The following is an 11,479-nucleotide window of genomic DNA, read 5'->3' as shown; positions in this document are numbered from 1 at the left end:
GCACTGCTTTAGAACTGAAGTGGAATTGAGAGAAATATGGACACAAATTCCTGGGTCTATTTTTCAGGACAAAGGAAAGACTTTCCATCAGTCATTCATAACCAAATGGCAACACCTAAAAGGAAATGCAATGATTTCAAATGTTTGGAAACTAACAATTGTAAAAATTCACTTGGAAGACTATGATCCAAGGTGAAGAGATGTTAAACCCTTACTTTGTTTCTGTCTTTACAGAGGAAGAGGGCGGAGATCTAGCCCAGCCCGGGATCAGTTTTCCAGGGCCAGCAGAGGAGGAACTAGGTAGAGTAAAGATACACAGCTTTGGTTATTGGAAAGCTTAGATGTGTATTATTACATAGTTATCTCCATGTCTGGCTGACAGACTGCATCTAGAAATTGGTGAACCATTTGATAAATGTTTTTTTTAAGTATCTGATTCTGAAACCTATTCTAATAGTTGATAATTACAGTATGATTAAGGTTTGGATTTTGTTTTTAAGGATTGTTGTTTTAAGTGAAAACTAAAGGGAATGTGCTTTCAAAAGCTATTTTTTAAAAACCAAAGACTTGTCAAGACTATTCCCCAGTGGAGACCAATTATTATGACAAGCAGTCAAAAAAAAAAAAAAGACCAGGGATCTCCCTCTTTTATAAAATGAGATTTGATTGGATCAAATCACTTGCAACTATAAAAAAATCTCTAACTCCAAAGTTCTAGATCTTTCCAGCTTTTAATACTGCTTTCCACCTCATCTTTTATGAGGGAGAAATAGAATCTGGTCTTCTGATTGTTTCAATGTAGGGGTCCCAATTTGGAATCTCACACTACATATGAAATTTGGCTACTGGTCTATAATTTATCATTTTAGAGATTTGCCTGGTATATTAAGAGATTAAATGCCTTGGTCATGTTCTCAGGGCCAAGACATATCAGAGATAGAACTTGGACCCAGGTCTTCCTGACTACACTGTCTCTCTACCAAACTGTCTCTCTCTTTGCACACTAAAAGGCACTTAATGATTTTTTGTTGAATTGTTTTCAATGGATTTTACATGTTATAAAGCAATCCCTCTGGCTTTTTTTGCTATGTAATTAGATATCTCTTTAAGCTACATCTGTGTCTTCTGTCTAAGAAGTTTTAAACAAAAATGTAGGGACTCAAATCCTTTTTATTTGTATTTTCCCTTATAACTGTATTATTTGACACAAACCATCTAATTTCCCTATGTTGGCATAGGTCTGAATGCTGCATATGGATTATGTCCTTTTATCAGAGGGAGTGCTGAATTACTGTCAGTTTCTATTTTCCTTGGCACTAGTTACAATCATGTGGTAATTTTATTTTTCTGCTGGCCTAGGCACAATAAAGTTCATGCTGTATTTGGCCATTAGGCATTTGCAGTGGATCCGTGCTTACGTAAAAGTAGCAAGTGCTTTTGTGAGGAATATTGAATAAATCCAACTTCATCTTCTAACTGAACAAAGAAACTGTACAGATGGGTTAAAGTCCACCCCACCACATCGTCATGCCTCCCCCAATTTTACGCAGCTATAATAGGATCATGGAATTTAGATACAGAAAAGGACTTGGAGGTTATCTAGCCCAGCTCCTTTTTCTGATGAGGAAGGACCTGGAGCCCTAGAGAGAAGTGACTTGTTCAAGGTTATGTAGCTGGTATATTACAGAAATTTGATTAAAACCCAGGTCTTCCACCTCCAAATCAAGTGTTCTTTTGATTATTTTTATGTAGTACTTTTTACAAAGGGTAATCCTTTTAATGACCTTTTGAGGTTGGTAGAATATAAGTACTATCTCATCTTCATGAATGAAAAAATGGAGAAAAAGAGAGAATGCATGACTTGTCCAACATCATAAAGCTGAGACCTTATTTAACAAACCCGTATCTTTTAATTTTTCAGAGCCTAGGACTATTTCCAAGCCCTACCCCACATCTGGCCTGCAAAAATGACATCAGCTTTTCTGATAGCTATGTCAGTGTGTCCAATTAATGTGCTAGATCTTAGTTTTAATTTAAATTTAAATTTAAACTCAGACCTTGTAGTATTTTTATAGTGGAAAAAGTTCTGGCCTTGAAGCTAGGTAACTCAGAAGGCTTGAATTTACATCCTAACTCTTCTGTTACCAAACAATGCAAACTATAGCTAGTCACTTCTCTCTAGGCCTCAGTTTCTTCATCTATGAGAGAATATTGAACTAGATGATTTCTAAGGTCCTTCTTAGCTCTAAATTCCATAATTCTGTGATCATTTTTTTCTCACCCCTTATCTAAGGCTTGTTATTTTCTTTGTGGGTTTAAACTATTCTTGTTTTGTCAAAAATATGTAATTTGGAAAATAAAGGAAAGTAAGAAGGCATTTTGTAATAAATCAGTAGAGCTTTTTGGAAGACAAAAACATCAGGAGAGAAGAAAAATACAAGGAAAATTTAGCAAAGTCCAGAGAGAGCCTCTTATCTTCTACTAAATGCTTGTTAAATTGAATTGAATTGAATTACCATTGTAATTCTCTAGTACAGAGTCACAGCATTAAAATAAGAGAAGGTATTTCTATTTCATTCTATTCCGCAAACTGTTTGATTACATGCTTTGTGCAGATCAAAGAGGGTACAGACAAATGAAAAGTAGTTTCTGCCCTCAAAAATTTCTACATTATATTAAAAGGATGCAACAAGTAAATATATAACTAAATACAGGATAATTTGAGGAGGGAAAGAGCATTCATAAGTAAAGAGAACAGCAAAGACTTCTTATGGGAGTCTGCACCAAAACTGTGCCCCTCTTGAGTATTGCTGAATTAGTCCCTCCTAATTTGCCATTCAAAGTGACAAGCTTGGAGTTCAGCAAGTAAAAAGGTCCTTATTCCATGTAAATAATAAATATACATTTGGGGTTATGCAGATTGAAAGATCGTTATTCTGTATAAGTAGTAACCTCATTGAAATAACTCTGCGTGTCTGATTATCTGACTGTGATGATAATTTGGATTATAGCTATGTTGAGTATCAAAGACATGTCAAACTTAACAGATCCAAACTAGAACTCATTCTTTGCTCAAAACCCTAGACTTCTTCTTTAATCCCTATTACTTTTAAGTGCACCACCACCTTCTAGTCACCCAGGTTAGAAACCTTGGAGATAATTTCAACACTCCATCATTTCCATACGGATCTAAGCAATTGCCACATCTTGTCCATTTGAAGTCCATTACATAGAATCATTGCCTTGTTTCTGCTCAGAGCACACCTTCTAGTTTAAACCATCATTAGTCTTCCCCTAGACTATTGTAATAACTACTAAATTGTTCTTCCCACCTCAAACAGTAGCTAATATTTTATAGAGCTTTAAGGCTTATGATACTTTATAATTACTATCACATTCGCTCCTGACAATAACCCTGAAAGATAGTGTTATGATTATCTTCATTTTACTAGTAAACAGAGAGAGAGGTTAAGTAACTTGCCCAACAGCATGTAACTAGCAAGCATCCGAAACCCAATTTGAACTCAGATCAACCTGACTCCAGGTCTAGTGTGCTGTCCACTGAATCACTTAGCTGCATCTAAATCACTCTTTTCTGAAATCCATCATCCACACATTTGGCAAAATGGCATTCTGATAGCTCAGACCTGACCAAGGCACTCCCTTTCACAATAATTTCAGTGCCTCCCCTACCTCTAGTCAAAATTACAGACTCCTTTTGGCATTGAAAACCCTTAACACAGTGGTTCCTACCCATTGCTACCCATTCATTCCTTCATTCTAACATCCAGCGAGACTGGCCTTACCACAGCACCTCATCATCTGTCTCCATACCTTGGTACAGGTTGTCCACCCTTACTCCCTTTCTTAATATATACTCTCTCTTCTCTTAAAATCCTTACTTTCCTTCAAGGCTTAGCCAAAACTTCACCTCTTAGATTAGGCTTTTCTTTTTTCTTTTTTTTTTTAAACCCTTGTACTTCGGTGTATTGTCTCATAGGTGGAAGAGTGGTAAGGGTGGGCAATGGGGATCAAGTGACTTGCCCAGGGTCACACAGCTGGGAAGTGGCTGAGGCCGGGTTTGAACCTAGGACCTCCTGTCTCTAGGCCTGACTCTCACTCCACTGAGCTACCCAGCTGCCCCGGATTAGGCTTTTCTTAACCCAAATTACTAATGCCTTTCCCCCCCAAAAAAATTACCCTGTTTTGCTTTGTTTATATTTTGTATTTATATAAAACCCACTGCCCGTAGAATATGAGCACCTTTTAATCCCTTGAACCTAAATATATCTGTCATATAATAAGACTTCGTAAAAGCTTTAAGACTGGTTGATTCTCAAACACACTAATCTCAATCTATATCTAGAATTGCTTCCTTTGGCCAAAGGCTCTCTTAAATCTCTTGCTTTACTAAGACTTTAAAAAGATCTCATTTGGAGATTTTTAGTCACTCTTTAACTTTTGACCCTACAATTTTGCCTGTAAAAGAAACATATAGATAAAAACAGGCAAAATCCATCAATTCCTCACTAAGAATGTGAAATATGACAAATTCACAGAATTGGCATAGAAAGGACTGTCTAATGCTTGGTGGATCCTCAATACAATGAATATGTATAAGCAGCTCATTGGGTACATGTCACTGATCTGGATAATTAACTGGATTTCGAGAGGAAGAAATTGGAAGTTTGTTATTGTGGAGATAAAAGCATAGTTGTAGATCTTATTTGTTTTCCTTCCCACATGCTTGAATTTACCTCACATTTGCATTCAAAATTGCTCCCTTAAATTGCCTCTGTTTATATCTGCTATCCTTTCAAATAATGGTTTCAGTATCCAGCTCAGTGCCTTGGGCACTGAATACATACTCCTTAGACTGGATATTTGTCAAACTGCTAGACAGGCCTGTCTACTTTAGAAGTGTGGATCTGTCATATCTCTAATCCTTACTGCATAAATAAGACTCAGTGACAAAGATTCACTGTCGACACTGGAATTTCTTTTCCATAGACATTAATAAGAAGACAATACAAATATTGGTCAAAATTAAGTTGATGCTATCCCTAAGCTGTTCTGCACAAGTCACCAGAAGAACAAAATTTCTATATTGTGAAAGATGACTGACACTGATGAAGAAATGGACATGATTAGCATTCTGATGAAAACTAGTCAAAAGCATATCTAGCTGGGGGCAGCTGGGTGGCTCAGTGGATTGAGAGCCAGGCCTAGAGACGGGAGGTCCTAGGTTCAAATCTGGCCTCAGACACTTCCCAGCTGTGTGACCTTGGGCAAGTCACTTGGCCCCCATTGCCTACCCTTACCAACTCTTCCACCTATAAGTCAATACACAGAAGTTAAGGGTTTAAAATAAAAAAAAAAAAAAAAAAAAAAAAAAAAAAAAAAAGCATATCTAGCAATAAAGATTTTTTTGGCTAGAGGTAGACAGGAGGTGGGCATTTAATTAATACATAATGCTCTGTTCATTAACATTTAAAAGAACAGAAATAATATAATTATAACACTAATTAACAATTTCCTTGATGGGAAACTGACAAAATGGTCTTCTATAAAAAAGTTGGCACACATAATGAGAATTAATGATTCAATGCCTGTGAAATTACAGTACTCCCTACAAAAAATTATAATTAATAATGTTGGTGGAACTATAATATGCATTGAAGTCTTAGGGTTTGTGTCATATGTGTATATGCTCAGCTAGCATCTATTGGTTAAGGCAGAGTTTTTTTAAACCAAATTCATTGTATTCACTGCTCTTCAGTGAACAGGCATAAAACAGTACAATTTGTGGAGGAAAATGGTTAGATTTCATCCTTAACAGGGTAAAAACAACTGTTTGAATCCATCACTTAATACAGTGGTTCCCAAACTTTTTTGGCCTACCGCCCCCTTTCCAGAAAAAAATATTACTTAGCGCCCCCTGGAAATTATGAAACTATTTGTTGAACTCAGAATAGAATGTAATACAAAAAAGTGTGGCCATCACTGCCCCCCTGGATCGCTGCAGCACCCACTTTGGGAATCAGTGACTTAATACAAAGGTCAATTCAGTTAAAAATCAGTCAATACATTATAAAAATAATGAAAACATTTATTAACACATACTGTGTATAGTCATTACTTGTTTGTCCCCTTATTTTGGTAGGTTTTGGGGTTTGGGGTTGGAAGGCAACCCTATGATTCCATCAACCTAAGAAACTCCCAGTATGGAAACTACTATCTATAATTTCAAGTCTAAGATTGCTCCGTGGAGCCTATTCTCTATGCTGTCATGTAGATACAAACAACAACAAAGTGTAGTACAGTGGAAAGAGCACCGGATTTAAAACTAGAATTCCCAGTTCTACTACTGACTACCTATATAATGTTAGACAAGACATTTTACTTCTCTGGGCCTCAGTTTCTTCATTTTACAACGAAAGGGTTAAAACAGATAACCTGTAAGGTTGCTTCTAACTCTAAATCTATGATCCAATGGTTTGGGTTTTTTTAAATTTTTTTTTTACCAGTTAATTGACAGACATTTATTCTATACCCCATAATGTCCAAGGGACATGTTCATTGAGGTGGGGAGAGGAAGGATGCTATTTATTTTTCACAGTTGAAAGAAGTATAAATTTGGTGATGTAGGACTGAAGATCATTGAGGTTTTTTTGTTGGCTTCATATATGTGAAGCCACATAACTAGTATTAGAATATTTAAAAAGTTTTCTTAGCTTCTTCAGCTTCCTATAAAATAAATGGGTTAGAAAATAATAATAACAATAACGATAATAAAAACTACTATTTATAAAGTTCTGGAAAGTATTTTACATTTGTTGCCTCATTTGATTCTCACAACAGTCCTTTGAGGTATATTCTATTCTTTTCACCATTTTATAGATTAAGTAACTGAGATTAAGTGGCTTATCATGGGTTATACAGCTAGTAAGTGAGTCAGGATTAAAAGTTAGGTCTTCCTGATTCCAACTCCAACATTCTACCTCTTGTTCCCCTTATCCATGTCTGTTGGATTAGAAGAATTCTTGGATCCCATATGTTGTCAGTTCCAACTCTATAGCAAGATGGATAGTTCATACTAGGCATTTAATAAATGTTTATTGAATTGAATTGAAGGTCTCTTGTAGCTCTAATATTCTGATGCTGTTGAATCAATTTGGAGAAAGGATCAGTCTTCTAATTGTGTTACCATCATTCTACTTTTGCCATGGTATAATGAAAGCACTTAAAATTCATTTTGCAAAGTATAGAATGGATTTTATAATTTAGGACATTGATATCCTATAACTGGGAATTCATTCTGATGCAAAACCCAATCTTAAACAGCTACAGCCTTTTGAAGAAAAAAATTCTTCCTCCAAATGATAAAATCTGACATTTAATTGGAGCTGTCACAGAAGCCCTAGGGAAAGATGAGCCACCTATCAATGATACAAAGGGGAAACAGGAAAGGAAAGAAACCTGAGATTAATATGGGAATCACATAAATGAGTAAAAAAATCATATTTTTTTTCAAAGAGGCATACTAAAGATTCCATGCCCCCATTATTATCTATTGCATTAAAAGGCCATCTGCATTCTCTGTAGTTCATCTAGTAAAATGTAAGAATAAAGTCATTTTATGATCATGAAAATGGCCACAGAAAATAGGAAAGATAAGGAAGGTTTCTGTGAAATTAATGTTAAATCACTGAGAAAAGTGGCCTTAATATCTCACATTCAAAATTATTACAATGAAAGAGGAAAGGCCATTTTGTCTCTGTGAGAAAAGCATTCAGGGAAGGCCTTCAGAGAGACTAAATTTAAATGGCTGTGTCAGTCATTTTGTACCATTTGCCCATTGTAAGAGAATTTGTTTCCAGAAAGGGCATTCCTTCATTCTCTAAGAGGTTATATTTGATGCTTTTTAAAAGGATAATGGCTTGTCATCATAAATTAGAAGAGATGGAATGCCCAAGGTTCCAGATTAGGAGCTGATTGCAGGATAAATGAAGGAATTTATTAAAAGTCTGTGCCATCTTGAGCACTGTACTGAAGAAAAATCCAAGTCAAGCCAACAAGCATTGATAATATGTCCCTATTACAGTGCAAAGTCCTGGAAATGCAAAAATAGGCAAAAGTAGTCATTGCCTCCAGAGAGCTAACAATCTGAGGCAGCTAGGTTGCACAGTGGGAGAACACCAGGCCTGGAGTAGGGAAGATGTGGGTTCAAATGTGACTTCAGACTAGCTGTGTGCCCCTGGGCAAGTCACAGCCACAATTGCCTAGCCTTTACTGCTCTTCTGCCTTAGATTCAAAACTTAGTATCAATTCTAATACAAAAGGTAAGGTTTTAAAAAAAGAAGAGCTAACAATCTAATGGGGGAGACAACATAAAACAACTATGTTATACGCAGGAAAATTTGGAGACAACATAAAACAACTATGTTATACGCAGGAAAGGGACTAGGAAAGATTTCTTGGAAAAAGTGCTATTTCTTTATCCTCCCTTTCTCATATTGTTCCCTAAGGTAGAATGAGTTGAGGCAGGAAAAGCTGTTGTAGTAACCTAGATATGAGCTGATGAGGACCTGCACCAGGAACATGTCAGCAGAGAGAAAGGACCATATGCAAGAGATGTTGCAAAAGTAGAACTGATCATTATTTGGCAACAGATTGGCTATGAGGAGAGAGGGTAAGTGAGAAGTTGAGAATGGTATCTGAGTTACAAGCCAGGATGAATAGGAAGAGGGTGGAATCCTTGAGAATAATAGGAAAATTATGAACAAAAGGGATGGAAGTGTTAGTTTTTGGATTAGGAATTATAGAGTTTAAGATATCTTCGGGACATCCAGTTTGATATGTCTAATTGGTAATTAATTATGTGAGAACTAGATAACTATTCTAAGATAATTATCTGCACAGAAATCATAATTGAATCCATGGGATCTGATGAGATCATCAAGGAAAATAGTATGGAGGGAGAAGAAGAAGAGACCTAGGACAGAACCTTGTGCGAGAGGACATAATCTGAATATCCAGTAAAGGAGCCTGAAAAAGAACAATCAGACCAGTAGGAGAACAGGGTAGAACTTTACGCTAGAAACCTGTAGAAGAAAATATCAAGGACAAGATGGATATCAATAATAAAATGGTTGCAGAAAGGTCCAAGAGGAAGAAGATTGAGAAGATATTAGATTTGATATTTAAGAGATCATTGGTAACTTTCAAGAGAGGTTTTCAGGTGAATTATGATATTGGAAGCAAGATTGAAGAGAATTAAGAAGAGCCTAAGGACTATAGGAAAGTGTAACCAGCTTTCCCAGAATTTTAGTTTAATTTTAATTTATAAAGGAGAGATGTAAAGTGATAGCTAGGAAGGATGGAACGATCAAAAGCTAGTTTTTTAAGTATGAGGTAGACATAGACATGTTGTTAGGTATAATAGAAAGAACCAGTATACAGGTCATCAATCTGAGTGTCACCAGTCTTTCTTGGAGTATAAGTATTCCTATTGTATAGGTTAGTTTAAAGACTGCTTGAGACTCTTTCCAACTCTTAAATTCCATAATTCTGCATCAAGCGGGAACTACATTCATTGAAAAGAAAAGAAGTGAAAATTCAAAATTGCCTAAGTTTTAACTTAGTGGAATAGAAAATATAGTCAAGACAAAAAATCCATAAGTCCAAATATTAGTCTCCTTTGTGCATACTTATATTTTAAAACTTCAGTGGATCTCTATGATCTCATTGGTATAAGGGTTTTCTCATTAAAAATCACAACCCATTCATAGCTTGTCAATCTGTGTGATTCTCCTCCATATCTTATAATTATATTACTAATAACAACTTCATTTCAGCCACTTTCCATGAACAAGTTTTTATTAGTAACATAATTGTAAGATATATTAATATGATTCCAAAGTTTTGACTGGTTAACTAAAATATGAGATCAGTCATTCAGAGCATCATGAGATGATAGTTCTAAGGCTAGACTGGAAAATTCTCCATTTTATTCAGTTAGTTTTACAAATTTTTACTAAATGATGTTGTATTTAAGGCAGTATATTGGGAGCTAGAGATATAAATACAAAAACAAAGTAGTCTCTATCCTTAATTCTCCCAGGTAGATCTAGCTCATATCTAGCTGAGAAGGAAGAGTCAGTTTGGTAGGAGGAGAACCATATGTATCAAGGAGAAGAGGGCAATCTATAAGATATACATGTACATAAAAATGATTCAAGAAAATTTGTGGAGGCAGAATGCCATAAGGGATAGAGAACTGTCCTTAGAGTTAAGAAGTATTAGGTTTAAATTCTACCACTTACACACATAAACTAAGTGGACCTGGGCATGTCATTTATACTGTGTCTCAAGGATCAATCCTTATTAGTAAATAGTTTCCTTATTTAGAGTTCCCTATACCAATTTTATCACAGGTCAGGTTGAAAAATAAAACAGAGGAGGGCAGCTGGGGAGCACAAGAGATAGAGGTCCAGACATGGAGTCAGGAGAAGCTGGTTTCAAATCTAACCTCAGACACTTTCTAGCTGTGTGACCCTGGATAAGACACTTAACCCCAATTATCTAGCCATTGCCCTTCTGTCTTAGTGTTGTTACTAAGAAAAAAATGGAAGGGTTTTTAAAAATGTAGGGGAAAGCATGAGCAAATAGGGTAACAAGTAAGGGGCAAAGAATAGAATAGACTTCATGGAGAAGCCCCTGAGCTAAGTCTTAAAAAAGGAGTGTGGGGAGACTATGAAAGAAAGTGTTTAAGAGAGAGTACATCCAAGGCACTGGAAATTACTAATTCAAGTGCAGAGAAGGAATGTAGAATGCAGGAAATACTAGTTGTATAGTCTGGCTACTATATAGGGAAATTATATGATGTAAGGCCAGAAAGATCCATTGAAGCCAGATTACGGAGGGCTTTAACTATTGGACTGAAGTGTTTATATTTTATCCTAAGGAAAACAAAGTGCCAATGAAGCTTTTTCCCCCTCATTTGTTATTTATCTTTACTAACTTTATTCTTAGCTCTACTAATTGGGCTCTTAACATGTATAACAGAACTCTACATAAAAGGGACACAGTCTCATTTGTTAGAGCCACAGATTATTTTAATGCTAGAAATCGGGATATTGCCTATCAAGATTATGGAAAAATAAGAGAAAGTTCACCAAATTTTGGATTATATAGTGGCAGAGGGTATAGAGTTATTAGTAATAGTAGCAGGATCATTGACTATACTACTTTAAGGATTTTAAAGCACTCTCTTCTTAACAACTCCAAGTAACACCCTTTTATTATCCCCATTTTAATTCTGGGTTATTGACATTCATAGTTTATATGATATTTCCATGGCAGCACAGTTAATAAGTGGCAGAGAAAATATTCAAATACATGTCTTTCTTTGAATCAAATACAGCAGTCTTTCCTGCTAAAGATTTCATTCCTTCCATTCATAGGTGCTAGCATATCT

At 35.8% G+C, this 11,479-nt stretch overlaps 1 protein-coding gene across 1 annotated transcript in view; it reads left to right on the top strand.

Annotated features, from left to right (window-relative positions):
- The first annotated feature begins 242 nt into the window (after positions 1–242).
- The window catches only part of DLGAP2 (DLG associated protein 2), a 248,892-nt gene continuing 237,655 nt past the window's right edge, over positions 243–11,479 (top strand). The window contains exon 1 of the mRNA XM_044660924.1: positions 243–300. The gene's annotated coding sequence lies outside the window, so the exon portion shown is untranslated. The remainder of the gene's footprint in view (positions 301–11,479) is intronic.

The sequence above is a fragment of the Gracilinanus agilis genome, chromosome 2 (genome assembly GCF_016433145.1).
Source record: "Gracilinanus agilis isolate LMUSP501 chromosome 2, AgileGrace, whole genome shotgun sequence".
Classification (NCBI taxonomy): Eukaryota; Metazoa; Chordata; class Mammalia; order Didelphimorphia; family Didelphidae; genus Gracilinanus; species Gracilinanus agilis.
This window is presented reverse-complemented; position numbering and strand designations above follow the sequence as displayed.